At 45.8% G+C, this 18,649-nt stretch overlaps 1 long non-coding RNA gene across 1 annotated transcript in view; it reads left to right on the plus strand.

Moving 5' to 3' along the window:
- The window catches only part of LOC307203805, a 55,397-nt gene that overhangs the window by 23,473 nt on the left and 13,275 nt on the right, over positions 1-18,649 (plus strand). Inside the window, exon 2 of the long non-coding RNA XR_013833369.1 lies at positions 15,327-15,423. This is a non-coding gene — a long non-coding RNA (uncharacterized lncRNA). The remainder of the gene's footprint in view (positions 1-15,326; positions 15,424-18,649) is intronic.

Genomic DNA, 18,649 nt, shown 5'->3' on the forward strand with positions numbered 1-18,649 from the left:
TATGTTCATTTGGGCTTATGTCTTGTTTCCGGAAGTGCAGATGTTGTTTGTTTGTGCTGAAGTGTGAACTGTGTCAAATTTCTCCTTCATCCCTACCTGCTAATGGGCTTCTCACAGGTATTCATTTGGCCACAACAGGACACAGATGCTGCCATAGATAGCTTGTCTAATCCAACAGAGTTCCTCTTATGTTCTTAACAAATCCATCCCTAAAAGAGAGGGACTAGATTTTCAGGGGATTTGTGTTGCTTGTTTTATAACCCAAAAGGTGCTGCTACAGGAGTGGTGATGGTTGAAAGTTCCACCCCCCTTCTCCAGAAGCCACACCCTTTTAAGGGATAGGATATATTTCACTTCCTATTCACAATCCAACCCTCCCCATGGCAGAACATGTGCCGGGGGGGGGATGGTGCATGCTGGACATTGCCTTATGGATGGCCTGCTTAAAAGTTGACACATTGCAGCTGTGAGTTCCATAGATTAATTGCACAATGCGCAAAGAAGTATTCCAGTGTGGTGTAGTGGTTAAGAGCGGTGGACTCGTAATCTAGGGAACTGGGTTCGCTTCTCCGCTCCTCCACATGCAGCTGCTGGGTGACCTTGGGCTAGTCACACTTCTCTGAAGTCTCTCAGCCCCACTCACCTCACAGAGTGTTTGTTGTGGGAGAGGAAGGGAAAGGAGATTGTTAGCCACTTTGAGACCCCTTCAGGTAGTGATAAAGTGGGATATCAAATTGAAACTCCTCCTCCTCCTCCTCCTCCTCCTCCTCCTCCTCTCCTTCTTCTACTACTACTTCTTCCGTTTTGCACTCCGCAAAATCTGTAGGCATGTCAGAGAATTCCAACAGAAATGGGAACAGGAGCAGAAATCACCAGTCTTCGTTCAAATGAATCCTAGCAAAATAATATGTAATTGACTACATTCCCCACCCGCATTCGCACAGTGTTTCCTTTGCATTGAAATCAATGGGGTGGGATGATGTAACGACAATTTATGTAATTTACTTAATTAATTACGTACGTTCTGTATGGTATGTAGTTTTGCCAGAGCAGGTGGTGAGATGAGCAACATAGTTTTGGGTGCAAGATGAGGTGCAGTGGAACGGAAGCGGTGCTGCTTGTGATGAATACGGGGCTGAATGGAACAAAGATCCCAACAAATTGTGACTGGCCTTTCCATTAGGCCAAATGTGGCAGTCGCCCAAGATGGCAGATGCTGAGGGGCAGGGAATGGTGGTGAGATGTTGGGAGGGCAGAGCTGTGTGGTGGAGAGTTCTGAAACATTGAAGATCTTCAAGTAACCTTTGGCTGCCATTTCAGTATGCTTCTGTGTGGGGTATTAAGGAAGGCAGGAGCTTGTTCTTCACCTCCGGCAGCAACATGCCTTAGGTTTGACCTGCCGTGATCTATCGCCATGGGAGGTATGGGCATCCCCAGCAATTTGTACGTTTGATGCAAATGCCCCAAATAAATAAATACAGGCTTTTTTGTTTTTTGTTTTTTTTAAAGGAAATGAGAATTGTGGTTGCGCATATTGTCTCATATTTCATGTTCTCCAAATGGTACAAACACACTCCTTTTTTTTAAAAAAAAAAATGAAAGCTGAGAATCAGGCTATCTTGGCTTATCTGGGGAAGGGACCCCTTTACACACACACACACACACACACACACACACACACACACCATCTAGAGGAACATCCTTTGTTGCCATAGCAACCGTAAGGAGGCCACGTAATTTTGGATTTCCATTTTGACTGACTTTTAACACGTTTTTATGATCAATTTGCAAAAGGCAGGAAGTCAATGAATTCCGATTAGGGCAACAAATCAGTGCTGAATTCATTTGAAGTCACAGGCGAAAAAGAAGAGCAGTATGGCAGCTTTGCCACCCAACACCGTCCTGCAAATACAGAACTTGACAGGAAAGGAGCTGGGTTTAAGCCCAGGGCATAGAACCCATCTTCCAGCACAGAGGTGAAGATTAACTGGCAGAGGTTTTGATGAGGAGAAGCTTGGAGGAGTTTTTTGGGGGGAGGCATGTGTTCTGTTGTTGGATCCCCCCCATTGTGATTGACTCAATAGACTTTTTTTTTTAAGCTGCACAATATTATTATTTTTAAAAAAGAAACTCACAGTGAAGCATGTTCCACAATGACATCCATAAATGAGATAATGTGTTGCACACATACCTTATGCGTGGCATATGATGGGGGTTGTATGTGGAATTGCTCTGTGCATCTCTGTGCTTGAGATTTAATACCTGCATATTTCGATTTACTGATAAATAGTTTGCATTTTTAAAAATCCTGCTGTTCCTTCAAGGAGCTCAGGATGGTGTACTGTACACCAAGGATAGCCAGCATGGTCCACTCCAGATATTGTCAGACAACAGCTCCCATAGGACCCAGAATGGTTGGGGTGGTGATGGGAGTGGTGGCCCAGAAAATCTGGCCGTCTCCCCACCTGCTGCAGTAAAATAGCTTTCAGGCAAGTGCTATTGGAACTGCTGCCTCTCAGCCTAACCTGCCTCACAGGATTGTGGTGGTGTTGGGGAAAATACCTGATGGTTCTTGAAGAAAAAGGTGTGCTACAAATGCATCCAACCAACCAACCAACCAACCCTTCAGTCATAGAATCAGAGTTGGAAAGGAACACAAGGATCATCTAGTCCCAACCCCTTGCAATGCAGGAACTTTTAGCCCGACGTGAGGCTCAAACCCACAACCCTGAGATTAAGAGTCTCATGCTCTACCAACTGTGCTATCCCTCAGGGCAAGAAAACTATATAGCTTCAGCATGCTTCAGAGGCCATCTCAAGGCCAACCAGGCCAGTCTTGCTTTTGGAGGAGCTGCTCTGTGCCCTTGAAGGGCTGCTGCCTTGTTCTGCAGTCATTGGCTCCTAGCATGGTGGCAATTGGGTCTTCTGAATCCAGATAGTCTTCTGAGATAGTAAGGGGGAAATGGAGATTCCTCGTCGAGTTCATCACCTGAGCTTGAGGGAAGGCCAGACATATAACAGGGTGTCCCAAAGCTGTCTTGGTTTGTGCTTGTTTATTTGTTGTTAAGCCACACACTTTTCTGTCACATGCAACGCGGTGGCGCTGTGGTCTAAACCACTGAGCCTCTTGGGCTTGCCAGTCAGAAGGTCGGCGGTTTGAATCCCCGCGACGGGGTGAGCTCCCGTTGCTCGGTCCCAGCTCCTGCCAACCTAACAGTTTGAAAGCACGTCAAAAGTGCAAGTAGATAAATAGGTACCACTCCGGCGGGATGGTAAACGGCGTTTCCATGCGCTGCTCTGGTTTCAGTGTTCCGTTGCACCAGAAGTGGCTTAGTCATGCTGGCCACATGACCCAGAAAAACTCTGCGGACAAACGCCGGTTTCCTCGGCCTGTAAAGCGAGATGAGCTCCGCCACCCCAGAGTCGCCTGCGACTGGACTTAACTGTCAGGGGTCCTTTACCTTTTTTTTTTTTTTTTTAACCACACACCTTTCCATCACTGGGAAGAAGGGATTGTATCTTTAAGGCCAACCACTAAGGAAGAAGAAATTTGGACACACAACCAGTTCTGGCTGAATTTTACTCCTAATCACCATCATCCAAAGGAGAAGACAAAAAGGGAGAACCAGCCTCAAGATGCAAACATGGGGACCCTCTGGCTGACCCCTCCATTTCTCACCAAACAAACCCACCTGCCCACACACCTGTTGTCATATGTGACATCGGGTGCTGGGCAGATAAGGACACGACTGCAAAGGAACAACTAGGAACTTAAAGGGAGCTCCCAAATGCTCCTTTGAGAGCAGGGCGTGCTGCCAGTGCTGATCAACTCATTGGCACCGACAGAGAGCCTGTTGCGATCAGCTGTACTCAGGAGTTCCCTGTTGAGAACTCCCTTGTGCAGCCCTGGGAGTTTGTTATCAGTATCACCTGATTGGCGCTGAATGTGAGCCCTCTGAAGGCACACTTTCAATGCCAATCAGCCATGAGCCCCGCTTTCTCCATTTGCAGACACAGTTTGTATCCAAACTGCCCATGCAAATAGCCATTCCCCCCAACCCTGAAATAGGCTAGTCTGTATAGGACCAGAATAAAAATGTCCATTTGCAAGCACAGTTTGAATTCAAACCACATCTGCAAACAGACAAATTGGGGCACGCGGTCAGTGACAATCAGCTGACAAAGTACTAGCAGCAACACTCCTTGTAGCTGCTGCTGGACAGCATGATGGCAATAGATGATTGGCCCTCCCAACTTTCACAACGGCCTGCAGGGAGGGGGAAAGGCCAGGTCTGGCCCACAGGCCAGCAAAGCCCCTGGAAATGCCACTCCTTCTCTTGGTTATCATCATTGTTGGCATAATGGCAGGCAACCAAGTGGTGGTGAGAAAGAGAAGGAGGAACAGAAAGATCAAGAGAGTCGTAATGTTAAAGAGAGTTAAAGACTGCTTGGAAACTTCAAGCAATTGTGGCCATGCAGCTCCTGACTGAAATCGGGTGAGTGGAGCATATTGTACCCATTGCCCTGATTGCCGGTGTTTCCAGCCCAGTTTAAAGTGCTGGTGACACAGCCATGTCCGGGCTGGTTATGTATGTCATCATGTGAGATTGTTCTGCAGCTATTTCCCTTTGGGGGGCCCCTGCCTTACTAGAAGTCAGCCTACTGGGCTAAGCAACATTTGGATTTACTTCTAGGTTGTACTGTTGGAAATATCGTCTTAAAATCAATCAAGGGGCTTTTTAATGACGGATACCACAACTCTTCTAATCTTCAGAAGCTGTAGAATTCCAGCTTTAATTGTGGAAAAGAAAGCTCTTTTAGCCCAGAAAGAGGTCCTTACTTATTGACATTTTGTAGTCATGTCACTTAAGCCACTGTTTGCATTCGAAAGGGTGAACAGAAGGAACAAAGCCACCTCATCTAATACAGTGGTACCTCGGGTTACAGACGCTTCAGGTTACAGACTCCGCTAACCCAGAAATAGTACCTCGGGTTAAGAACTTTGCTTCAGGATGAGAACAGAAATCGTGCTCCGGCGGCACGGCAGCAGCAGGAGGCCCCATTAGCTAAAGTGGTGCTTCAGGTTAAGAACAGTTTCAGGTTAAGAACGGACCTCCAGAACGAATTAAGTTCTTAACCCGAGGTACCACTGTACTGACATTTGCCTTATAGCCGAAGAAGAACCCTGTCAGTGGTGCTCTCCAGCTGAAAAAAAGCCCTGCTGGCTGGGATCGGTCCTTGAACTCTGAACATGCCTCTTGCTTGCCTGGATGGAGAATAGATAGGGGTGCGGGAGAGTGTGTCTGGGAACAGGCCTACTGTACAAAGGTAAAATTGACATCCATTGCTCCTCCCACTTTTGCCTCTGGCCCCGCCCACCACATGCATGAGGACGTCAGAAGGTTGCTCAGAAGGGAATGTGGTCCTCGGGCTGAAGAAGGCCTCCCCCCTCTATATTTCTTCTGGTGCCTGATAGCTGCCTGAGAAATCCTCAGCTCCTCAGTCTGTTACAGTGATGGGAACACCCCACCAGCCTGCAATGAAGTTTTAGGTGCTTGCTCTGCATCTAGAGCCATAGCCACAACCTGGTTGTGGTTGTGTGAACAAGTCACACCTAGTTGGTGGAAGTACAGGATTAGACTGCCAGTGTGTATCCATCGCAAACGTGCACTAACAAAATGAAAGGATTCCGACACGCGTCAGCAGAGAGTGTCATGGAGGAGCAGGTGACAAATTAGTGGCAGGTGTGGTACTGCCCTCTGCTGGACACAAGTGATGTTGGCTGTGAAATTAAATGCAAAGCTCGCTTTTTCATTGATGAATGAGCAGTTGCTGTTAGACCACGATAGCTCACTCGGTAGAGCATGAGACTCTTAATCTCAGGGACGTGGGTTTGAGCCCCACATTGGGCAAAGCATAAATGGACTAGATGACTCTCGTGGTGCTGTCCAACTTTCAAGTTATAAGAAAGGAGATTCCGACTAAAAATTAGGAAGAAGTTTCTGACAGTTAAAGCTGTCCAACAGTAGAACTGTCTCAGGAAGTTGTGGGCTCTCCTTCTTTGGAGGTTCCTAATCGGAGGTGGCATGCCCACCTGTCATGGTTGTTTTAGCTGAGATTCCTGCACTGCAGGAGGTTGAATTAGATGAACCTTGGGGTTCTTTCCATCTCTACGATTCTACAATTCTATGATTCTAAGTTGCTCCTGGGACCAAAACTGACGAGATGATTCAATTTCAATTGCATATACAGTGGACGCTCAGGTTGCAAACGTGATCCGTGCAGGATGCACGTTCACAACCCGCAGCGACGCGTCTGCGCATGCACGGATTGTGATTCGGCAAGTCTGCGCATGCACAAAGCATGATTTAGCACTTCTGCGCATGCGCGACCACCGAAACCCAGAAGTAACCCATTCCAGTACTTCCAGGTTTTTGAGGTCCACAACCCGAAAAAATGCAACCTGGAGCATACCGAGGTATGACTCTGTGTGTGTGTGTGTGTGTGTGTGTGTGTGTTGGAAATGTAACTCACCTTTTTATTTCAATGCAGAGGTTAAAAACAATGCCAAAGGAATGTGTCCCTCATGGGGAACCAGGGCTCACCAGTTCTTTTGCCAGCGACCTTGCCCTTTAAGTAAGGAAGCTTTGAAGCAACAGACCTGAAACAAACTGATCCTTGCCGCAGAGCAAGCAGGACTCAGTGCTTCCTTTGACCCCTTAGTCTGGCAGGCGACTATGGAAGATACACAACACCCTTCTTTTGATGTGCCCCTTCCCTCAGGGTACAACACAGCATCATGCAAAAATAACTTCGCTGCAATCCAAACTCACAGACTGGGAGCTTAGTTCAGCAACATCTGGAGGGCCACAGATTCCCCATCCCTGCTCCTGAGAATCATAGTTTGGTGAAGTGTACAATCTAACTTGATGCCCTCTGGAAGTTGCGTGGCTGCAGGTCCTATGAGCTCTAGCCAGCATGTCCAATACTATGGGAAATGGGAAGTGTAGTCCAGCAGCTAATTGATCTGCCAAGTTGGCTGCCCCAGTCTAGAGCCTTTCTTTCCAAGGGGAGGGGAATTTTCCTAGAGGAGTCATACAGTGGTGCATTCTGTAGTTCATTGGGAACTGGGTCTGAGTTGTGAGCCTTTCTCCAAACAATTCTGGCCAGATTCCAAGCTCTTCCCACCGCGAGCGCCTGGGCCCTACAAGCTTGCCCCAAAGGGAAGCCAGCCCTTACACTGAAAAATGGTCTGGCATGCTGGAAAGGGCTTTAAAACACATGCACATGCAAAAGAAGAAAAACTGCAGGAGCCACACACTCTAATAGAAATTTACACTTTGTAGTTGTGATGTTGCCTCAACAGCTTGCACTGTAGTGATGGGGGGGGGGGAGAAGGATGGAATCAATTGGCTTAATTTTAAGACTGCACTCCTTAATCTTTTAATTGTATAATCTTTATCCTGCAGTCTGTAATATGCACAGTGTACACCCCAAGACTGAAAGCCTGATCTTAGAAACCTAGGTCCTGGTGCACACCAGTGACATCACTACTGTGCGCCAGGGAGTGTTTGCAGCAATGCTGAACATTAAAGTGGCGCCTGATTTAAATGGAATCTGGAACAAATTAAAGGCAAACTAAATATAGTTTTCTTCAAGGAGACTTTTTTTGTCACTTGTAGCTCACTGGGTTTTGCATTATCAACAGGATTGCCAACCAATTCTGTTAATCGCAGAATTTGGCTCAAAATGTATAGTTCAATTAAAACTGAATAGTGTTTCAGAACAAGGGCAACCTTATCCAAATCCACTTTTCCATAAAGCAGTGAGCATTGCACTATTGTCCTGATACTTTGAACCTTTTTGCCCAAGTCCTAATACTAGGCAGCTTGCAGCATGCCCTTAAGCCTACAAAAACTCACAATGCAGTGCAACTGTTATGAAACATACATATTGGAGGACGACAATTTGAAGAGAGATTATATACTTTGCAAATGGAACCACACAGAATGTGGCTGTGCAGACATATTTTTTTCATAGATCTTTACAGCCCAGGGGCAGACAACCAGAAAATAATAGCATATACATTGTCTACATTGTCTCCTTGGCTTCTACCTCTGTGGGGGTTTTTTTAGTCAAACAGCACTTGACCACCTAGGGTTACTGTCTTTTGGATGTCCGCCATCTTTCTTTCTGAGCGAGTGAGCAACCAATGTCATCCTTTACAGTTCATTAAATTCCATGAGGCTGGCCAGATGAGAAGCCTACATATTTGCAAGTAATATCCATATTTCCTATCATTAATGCTCTTTGGGGATTGACAAGAGGCCCACTGCCATACTATAACATTTTGGCAGCCTCGAGGACTGGCAAGTCCCAATCACACACCCTTTGATTTGGAGAGTTTCCTCTTCCCCTTTTGGCACACTCGCCGGTGTCACCAAGAGCAGAAGCAAGAGGCTGTGCCAAGGTTTTGTGCAGAGCAGTGGATAACATTACTGTTCGTTACCCACTTTATCCTGACATGGCATTAGCATGCCCCTGGGCGAGCCGGTTCAGGCATGGTGCCATCTGAAGGGCTGAGCATATTCAAGGCACAGTATGTGTGTTGGGAACATGAGTGTTGAAGTAGCAAGGCCTCTTAGCGAAGCAGATCCAGATAGAATTGTTTCCAGCATTTAAGTGCCGACACTATACAGCAGGGTTGCGTTTCGACTTGGACTAGTGTTTCAGGCCCTACATGAGAGTAATCGGGAACAAATGTCATCATACGTGCTAAATCAGCCATTGTAGTGGGCAACAGTGGTCTCTGCATGCAGGCACACAGACATTTAATGTATCCTGCTGCATAGGATGAAAAACGAGCCATTTTAGATGTTTGTTTGTTTGTTATTTGTTTATTAAATTTGTATACCGCCCAATACCCACAGGTCTCAGGGCGGTTACGACATAAAAATCGCAATATAAAAACACAAAATGCATAATAAAAACAACAACCCAATAACCCTAACACATTTTAAAAGGTTCAGGTAGGTAGCCGTGCTGGTCTGACGGAGTTGAAATATATAAAATATATTTAAAAAAATTAAAAAGTAGCACCTTAGAGACACACTTCTTCAGATATGCTGAAACAGAAGTCACTAGACCCTTATATATAGTGGGAGGGTGGGGTGGGGTTCCATATGGATGTTGGCCTTCCATATGCAGAGACTGGCCGAGCATGTTGCATGTCAGAAATGAGTCAGGAGATCCACCGTGCCCATGCACACATAAGATAAGATAAAACTTTATTCGCATTAGCCAGTGGCCATAGCAACAATAAAACATTACAGTATACACAGAAAAGGAAATTTGATATAAGAGCACAGTTTAAAGTCCTGAATCAGCAGTCAGTTACTGGCCCTTATTCTGATTGCCCTGCTATGAACCTAGCAACCTTTGCTGTTATCTGCTCATTTTGATCTGATAGAAGAAAGGACATTGTGGCAGTGGTTGAGCACCCTGGGATGGTTAGTACGAGAGGGGTGATGATCTCGTTCCTCAGGTCTTTGTAGAGAGTACAGGACAGGAGGACGTGTGCTGCTGTTTTGATGCTACCATGCCCACAGGGGCAAAGACGTTTCTCAGGCGGGATATTTTGGAATCGACCCTCAAGTACCCTCAGATGGCAAGACATCCAGTCTTGCAAGTGTAAAAGCACATCTGTATTTTGGGATAATAAGTTTGTGCAGATATGGGGCTAGAGAATCAAAATGGAGAGGTGGAAAATGAACATACCAAGGGCAGAATTTTCTTATAGTGGCCAGGTTGTTCTGATGCTCGATATCTTTTAGACATTGACCAATTAGACTGTTTGCTTTAGTAGGGCCCATAGTGAGTAGGTGTTGTGGGGAAAGGCCACAAGAGTGAAATTTTTGATAGACGGTTTTAAGTCAGGCACTTTTAACCCATGCACACAGAGTCATCCTGATCAGGGTGTGCATTTGTTTCTGAAGCAAATGAACAGCTGAGCCCAGATTAGGGATGCTGCAAGAAATTAGGCAAAGGAGTGTACAAATGAGAACCTCCACCCTTGACTGGTTATTCATGAGGAGGAATGGGCTGAACACAGTCCAAGTCATTCAGCAAGCAGCTGAATCAGGGCTGGATTCAGCTTGATCCTCCAGCCAACCTCTGCTGCCTCCTCTGTCCTAGATGTCCCACTAGAAGTTGGAGTCCCACAACAACTGGAGTGACAGTGCCCCCCAGTGCACTAAGATGAGACAGATTCACAGAGAAAAGGCTATAAAGGTCCAGTAGCCACAATGGCAATGTCCAACCTTCTCTGCCAGAGGCAATAATGCTTCTGAATTCCAGTTGCTGAGTGGGAACTTGAACCTTGGCCTCCCAGATCTTGGTCCAACACTCTTAACCATTACACAACACTGCCCTCTTAAAGGTGCCTCATGTACCTTTGTGGGGAGGGAATTCCACATCTTAGGGGTTGTCGCAATAATGTCGTCCCTCGGGCCATCACTTATCCTGAACTTCTGTGGGTGACATAACTACCAAGAGGACTTCCTTTGCAGAGCTTAACATCCAAGAAGGTCTGTGAGGAGATGGGAGGCCTTTCAGGCTGTTGCTGATGATGATTAATGCTTTTTTCTCTCTATATATAAAAGTGCCAGTACTCACATAATCCTTTTCTTTTTTTAAATGTATTTTTATTAAAGATTTTCTTAGTTTACAAAAGTATGTGCGCTCTCTCTCTCTCTCTCTCTCTCTCTCTCTCTCTCTCTCTTCTCCAGGTAATATTTTTTACAGATCAGTTTCATTTGTTGAGACATTAGGAAGAAGAAGGGGAAAGGGGGGGATGGGGGGTCGGGTGGCAGTGTTTCTATTAAACTTAGTATATGTGGGGTTTTGTGTCAGCGTCGCTTGTGCAGGTTCACCACAGCCAATCACAAACAAACAACCACACCCTAGGCGAACCCCAACCCTCACATAATCCTTTTCCTCCTTCTCTCTCTCTCTCTCTCTCTCTCTCTCTCTCTCTCTCAGCATCCTGCCCTCCCCTTTCTCCTTCTTCTCCTTCTCCTTCTCCCTCTAGAGAGCCAGTGTGGTGTAGTGGTTAAGAGCAATAGACTCGTAATCTGGTGAACTGGGTTCACTTCCCCGCTCCTCCACATGCAGCTGCTGAGTGACCTTGGGCTAGTCACACTTCTCTGAAGTCTCTCAGCCTCACTCACCTCACAGAGTGTTTGTTGTGGGGGAGGAAGGGAAAGGAGAATGTTAGCTGCTTTGAGACTCCTTCGGGTGGTGATAAAGCAGGATATCAAATCCAAATTCTTCTTCTTCTTCTTCTTCTTCTTCTTCTTCTTCTTCTTCTTCTTCTTCTTCTTCTTCCCTTCCTCTCCTCCTATTAACCAGCCGGACCATCTCTGCTCGCCTCTATGGCTTGCCCCAGCCCCAGAATGGAAGACAGTGGTCCAAGCAGCAGAGGTTGCTTCCTCCTCCCATTTCTCTCTCTCTCTCCCCCTCCTCCCCTCATCTTCCCCCTTCCCCTCCCCGCAGGCATGGAAAGAGCAAGCAGAGGTGAAGGAGAAGCAGTACTCAGTCACACCTGGCCACTCATGGCATAGTGAGGCTGTGGCACGGCAGCGTACCCAAGGGGGAAGAGCGCACATTGTGGGGCAGCTGAGGGGGAACAGTGCAACCTGTGGACTGAGAGCAGCAACTACAGCCTGGAACAAGCCTCCTTTCCCTCGCTGCCACCACCTTAGCTCTTCGCAACCCCCCTTTTTGCCACAGTTGCTTTCTTGCACTGTCCGCTCTCTACTGTATTTCCCTTACTGCAAGATTGGAAGAGGAATAAAGTGCTGGTACGGTGTACTGTTGAATACCACCAGAAAAAAGCACCATTGAATTAATTTCCTTTTTTTAAAAAAGTCAACCCAAATAATGACTGCTTCAGGGATGTGGGTGGCACTGTGAGTTAAACCACAGAGCCTAGGACTTGCCAATCAGAAGGCTGGCGGTTCGAATCCCCGTGACGGGGTGAGCTCCTGTTGCTCGGTCCCTGCTCCTGCCAACCTAGCAGTTTGAAAGCACGTCAAAGTGCAAGTAGATAAATAGGTACCACTCCAGCGTGAAGGTAAACGGTGTTTCCGTGCACTGCTCTGGTTCGCCAGAAACGGCTCAGTCATGCTGGTCACACGACCCGGAAGCTGTACACCAGCTCCCTCGGCCAATAAAGCGAGATGAGCACCGCAACCCCAGAGTCGGCCACGACTGGACCTAATGGTCAGGGGTCCCTTTACCCTTTACCTTTACCTTTAATGACTGCTTCTTGTTTTCTAAGTGCACTGTGGGCCCTATAGCCAGTGCGTAGTTAAACTATGGAACTCACCGCCACAGTAGGCAGTGAGGGCCACTAACTTGAGTGGCTTTAAAAGAGGATTAGACAAATTCATGGAGGAAGAGAGGGCTTTTGGTGGCTAATAGCCACAGTGGCTATGCTCTGCATCTAGAGTTGATGGAAACAATGCTCCTGGAAACCATGGAAGGGAAGAGAGCTCTGGTGCTCTAATCCTGCTTCCTGGCTTCCCACAGGCAACTGTCTGGCTACTGTGAGAACAGGATGCTGGACTAGTTGGGCCATTGGCCTAATCCAGCAGGCTCTTCTTATGTTTTTATGTCCAGTTTCTCCCCACCCAGAGAACGTCTGTGGAAAGGCCTGAAACGATCCCATCCAGCGCTCCCACAAAACGCCTTGGTGAGGCCTATATAGAGCCGCAATTGTTTAGCATGGCACTGCAGCTGGGTCAATGGCTTATTTTGGTTTGAGAGTTATAAAAAGCCTATGTTTTGTCAATCTGTCATCCCGAAGGAACAAGCCTAGAGACTTGTTAGCCAGGCTTATTTTTGTTTGGTTTCATTTAAGAGCCCACATTCATCAGGGGGCCTGGCATCGCTGCCTTAGTCATAAAGTCATTGTGCCCCAGTTTATTTAGACATGTCTGGCCTGTTAATTGCAAAAGGGAAGGGGGGGGGAGCCTTCAGGATTGTGGAAGAGACATCAATCAGTGTCTATGAGAGATTCTCTTTTTTTAAAAAAAAAAAGTAAGGCTAAACTTCAGGGAAAGAAACAGGCTGCAGGAGGAAAACATGTAGCGTTATGAGCAGGTACATGGCCTGCTATGGCATGGGGCTGTTTGGATGAAGGATGTGAGGAAAAGGTGGACATTTGTAGCCTAATAGTCCTTAACACCTTTATTTTTTTTAAGAAACAAAAGTGCCTGTACTCACCATGAAGTTGTTATAGTAAGTGCCACCCTTTTAACATTTGGGGGTAAAAAGTGTCATTACTACATACCTTTGAGTACCCCATAAAAAAAGAACTGGGTGTACTATCAGTTGACTAATCTGATCCTTCTTCACTTCAAAAGTAGCACATTCCATGCACCTGCAAAGTTGACAAAATATATTGTGGCTTGCACCACAATATCTGAGGGGTGAGAGACTCCAGGTGTCCCTGGGCTTATTCAGGGTTCCGTTTTCTTTCTTTCTTTTTTTAAAAAAATATTTATTAAGTTTTCCATTTTAACAATCCAATAAAAACAACATTAAAACATTCCAAATTATAATACAATCAAAAAAGCCAAATAATCACACCAAATTATATATCTTTGGGTGACTTCCCATGCTCTGAAGTTCAGGGAGTAATGATCTAATATTGTACTGCATTCTTTAATTAGTCCAAATAGTCCCGATAAAACATTTCCAGTGTTGTTCCTTCCTTTATTTCTAACAGCCTCTGAGTTCGTTTAGCAAGCTGGCTAGTCCTTTGCAGTTCTGTGCGAAATATTTTAATTTTCGTTTTCTTTATTTTCCTGTTGTAATCCAAAGTTCTCATCAATGTCACTTTCACTTTCTGTGAAAGTGTTCCGTTTTCTTGGAATGACAGTGAATGGAGATTGCAGTGTGTTTAGGATGTTTGGTGTTATTGACTCAAATATCCAACCTGAGCACAGGATGGAGGGGCTCACAGCATCAACACTCCAACAGAACTTGCTTCCCCATGGACTCCTACTGAGATCCCCAAACCATAGCTCTTGGCTCCAGCACAGAGTAAGACAGGCCTCTGTGTCTCCTGCATCCAGCATCAGCCCCAAACTCACCCACAGACAAAAAGTCCTTGGCCTGTTGTTCCCCATCTTCAAATCATGTGGCATCCAGCTAATTGAAGGGGGCAGAAAAAGCCCGCCCATTTTTCTTTATAGCAATCTGTTAGGACATGTAAAGGACGGCCAAGCCCATTACCTTAGCAAAGGAACTGGCTTGACTGGTTTCCTCTTACATCAGAGATACAGGATTGCAGGTTCAAAAGGAGCCACAGGCACCATTTAGACCGACCCTTCCAACCTATAACAATATATACTCTGATCACACCAAATGTTTGCATTGCTTCAATACTGTTCAGTGCCTGTTTTTATTTTATTAGATCCTTCCCTGCTTCCCCCTTCCTTACGAAGCTGCCTTATCCCAAGCCAGAGCATTGCTCCATGCAGCTCAGTATTGTTTGCACTGATTGGCAGCAGCTCTATGGGATTTCACAATGGGAGCTGGAGTTGCCGAAGGTTGAACCTGGTACTTACTGTGTGTAAAGCATTTATTCAGGAACTGCTCAAGGTATCTGATAAGATCCAACATACTTTAATCCCACTTTCCCCCTCTATTTGGAGTGATCAAAATGACTGGCTGTCTCACCACTAACATGATTCTGCAGGTACAGAATGAAAAAAATCTACCTTATTAAAATAAAATAAAAAACGCAACATATCATATACCTACAAACAACTTGTGGATTTCTTCCAGGCATCTGGCTGGTCACTGTGAGAAGCAGATACAAGCATTAGATGACCCAACAATCTATTTTTATTTTGGAGTATTTTGGAGTATTATAGCTTTACTTAGTGCTGCTGTGAAAAATCCCTTTTAGTACTTTGTTAGAAGGGACCCCGGTTCTCTCTCCTAGTGTCATGCAATGTACGCTGACATCTACTGGCTGAATAAATATACTGCATGGAGCCTGTAGCACTGCAGGTACCAGGCTAGTAGGAACCGGAGGAAGTAACCTGTGACTCTCGTTTCCTCTTAACATTTCCTTGGATGGGGCGGGGGGAGAGAAAATGTGCTCAGTCTTCTTTGCTTTGTCTGCTGAAACCCACGTTTTTGGAGTAAGTGATTCAAGCGTTGTTTCCTTTTGGGAAGTGGTGCAGTCCTCTGCTGCATGTCCAAAGGTGGGGTCAAAATGCTGATATTTGATTCTGTTCTTATCCACACAGGAAGAAGTGTGTTCACACAACCAGGAGGAAGCATGAACTGTTGAATGCATCTGGAGCATGGCTGCCGTGTGTTTCTCTTGGACGCCAGCGGCTACAGGTATGAAATACCCCCCCACACACACACTCTCTGCAGTTTCAGCAGTAACAGTGCTTGAATGATGCATGGCATGAAGAAAGTGGAGACAAGAAGCGTTCCTCCCTCTTTTTAGGACACCAGAACTCATGGACATTCAATGAAAATCAAGATTAAGGGCTGGCAAAAGGAAAGTACAGTGGTACCTCGGGTTACAGACGCTTCAGGTTACAGACTCTGCTAACCCAGAAATAGTACCTCGGGTTAAGAACTTTGCTTCAGGATGAGAACAGAAATCGAGCAGCAGTGGCAGCAGCGGGAGGCCCCATTAAGCTAAAGTGGTGCTTCAGGTTAAGAACAGTTTCAGGTTAAGAACGGACCTCCAGAACGAATTAAGTTCTTAACCCGAGGTACCACTGTACTTTATGCAGCGCACAGTTATAATAATAATAATAATAATAATAATAATAATAATAATAATAATAATTTATTATTTATACCCCGCCCATCTGGCTGGGCCTCCCCAGCCACTCTGGGCGGCTTCCATAGAAACCAAAAATACAGTAAAATATCACACGTTAAAAACTTCCCTGAACAGGGCTGCCTTAAGATGTCTTCTGAATGTCAGGTAGTTGTTTATCGCTTTGACATCTGCTGGAAGGGCGTTCCACAGGGCGGGCGCCACTACCGAGAAGTTAAAAGTGTGGAGTTCCCTCCCTGAAGATGCAGTGTGAACCACCAACTTGAGTGGCTTCTAAAAGGGTTAGACAACATCATGGAGGATAAGGCTATAAATGACTACCAACTCTGATGGCTATACTGTGCCTTTGCAGTTGGAGGCAGTGATGGTTCTGAATACCGGTTGCTGGAAAGAGGGGAGAGGGCTCTTGTCTTTAAATCCTGCTTCCAGGTTTCTCACAGTCATCCAGTTGGCCACTGTGAGAACAGGATGCTGGACTAGATGGGCCCCTGGCCTGATTCAGCTTCTTACGTTCTTATAAGGGAAATCTGCAAGCGCTCTAGTTGCAGCCAAATCACGCCCTGTGTCCCCTCCTGAAACAGTAGCTGTTCCCTCTTTAATCTAAGCACCAGGCAGTAGGAAAACATTCCTCATAAGATTGCAGATTTTAAAAGTCTGAGACCAGGACCTCTATATAATAACAACAAAAATAATTTATTATTTATACCCTGCCCATCTGGCTGGGTTTCCCCAGCTACTCAGGGCGGCTCCCAACAGAATGTTAAAAACACAGTAAAACATCAAACAGTAAAAACTTCCCTAAACAGGGCTGCCTTCAGATGTCTTCTAAAAGTCAGATTGTTATTTGTTTCCTTGACATCTGATGGGAGGGGTTCCACAGGGCGGGTGCCACTACCAAGAAGGCCCTGTGCCTGGTTTCCTGTAACCTCATTTCTAGCAGTGAGGGAACCGCCAGAAGGTCCTCAGTGCTGGACCTCAGTGTCTGGGCTGAATGATGGGAGTGGAGAAGCTCCTTCAGGAATACTGGGCCGAGGCTGTTTAGTGCTTTAAAGGTCAGCACCAACACTTTTAATTGTGAATTCCTCTAAAGGACCCTCTTTCCCCACATTGATTTTTCAGCCTGTTCATTTAAAATTGTTTAGATCCTGCCTGGCCAATCGCTTAAAGCTGTTAACCTCAAGTAGGGATGGGGGAGAAATTCATGTCAGTTCACACTTAAAGGGGAAGTTACCTAGTCTGTTCTTTCTGAAACAAAATGGGAACCAAAACAGAGCCATCCTTTAAAAGTTGTCCTTTTCTGAATTTTGCAACGTAGTCATGCAATCAAGCAGTGTGTGCAAAATGCATGTACTTGGCAAAGTGTGCATGAGAAAAATGCACATAGTAGTGAAAATAACATACAAAATACATTATAGGATGGGGAAATGCTTTGCAAGAATGTGCATTGTGGGCAAAATTTAATGCAAGCATGAAAGTTGGGAGAAAGTCGCGTTCAATGACATTTTATATTTTTTTAAAATGAAAACTGATGTGGAAATATGGAGAACTGAACTTCAGATCAGAAAAATGTGGAACCGAGAAACCAAAATTGACACCCATCCACGCCTAACTTCAAATAAAGTATTAAAAGATGATGATGTTGTTGATGATGATGATGAAAGATTGTGTTTGATGGTGGCTTTTTGCTAGCAGAAACAACCTATTCTCACATGAGTTAAGACATCCAGCTTTTACCAATCTCTCCTGCTTATTGCAGCCCCCTGGAAGCTTCAATGGGTGGTGATGGAGACTGCTGAAGACTGAATGCTTTGCCTTGCACCAGTGTATCACCCAATAGTGCAAAGCCCCCAATGGATGCAGCAGATTGGAGAGCCTGCGGCCCTCCATGTTTCATTGGACTTCAGCTCTCCATCTGTCATGGCTGCTTTTGTTGAGATCCCTGCATTGCAGGGGGTTGGGATAGTGGAAAGCAGTGTTAGCACGAGGTTTTTGAAGGCCCTTGAGCAAGTCACCCTCTAGAGTAGTGTTTCTGAAACTTGGGTCTCCAGCTGTTTTTGGACTACAACTCCCATCATCCCAAGGTAGCAAGACCAGTGGTCAGGGATGATGGGAGTTGTAGTCCAAAAACAATTAGATACCCAAGTTTGGGAAACACTGCTCTCCAAAAAACCATTGTCATCAGCTCCTCCTCTATGTGAGAGGATTCAGTGTGGCCCTTTTGAATGCTCCTTTGTTCCCCATTGGATGGCCCTGCCATTAGGCAGAGTGAGGTGGCTGCTTCTGACAGCAAATTGTGCATCGTTAAATATAGTGTTGATATATTTCAATTACAGGCAGGAGGGGACGAAGTGCTTCTGATGCCAAAATATTGGCCTTGGGTATTTATGCACCTCAACTTAAGGGAGGGGGTGTCGTTTGCTGCTCTGCCCCAGAAATCAAAATGTATTGGGCCTGAAATGGCATCACCAGAGTTTGCAATTGCTTCTTTCCCTCTGCGACCGAACAGCGTTATAGGATGGTGGCGCTTCATCTTGTCGTAGGCTAAGGTGATGCTTATCTTGAGTGCAGAAGCCCAGACAGCGAGAGTGTTGATGCAAATGGCTAGCCTCTCGCAGCCTTTGCCAACTATTGATTAGGTATCTGATTTGCTTCCCCTTGACAATAGGCCACAAGACTAAGCCAATAAAGCGAGGGGAATGAAAACCTGTCACGATCATTCGATGCAACCGGGAGGCCAATGGGAAGGAGGAACTGACGGTTGGATGAGGG

This window comes from Podarcis cretensis (assembly GCF_951804945.1).
Source record: "Podarcis cretensis genome assembly, chromosome: 15".
Classification (NCBI taxonomy): domain Eukaryota; kingdom Metazoa; phylum Chordata; class Lepidosauria; order Squamata; family Lacertidae; genus Podarcis; species Podarcis cretensis.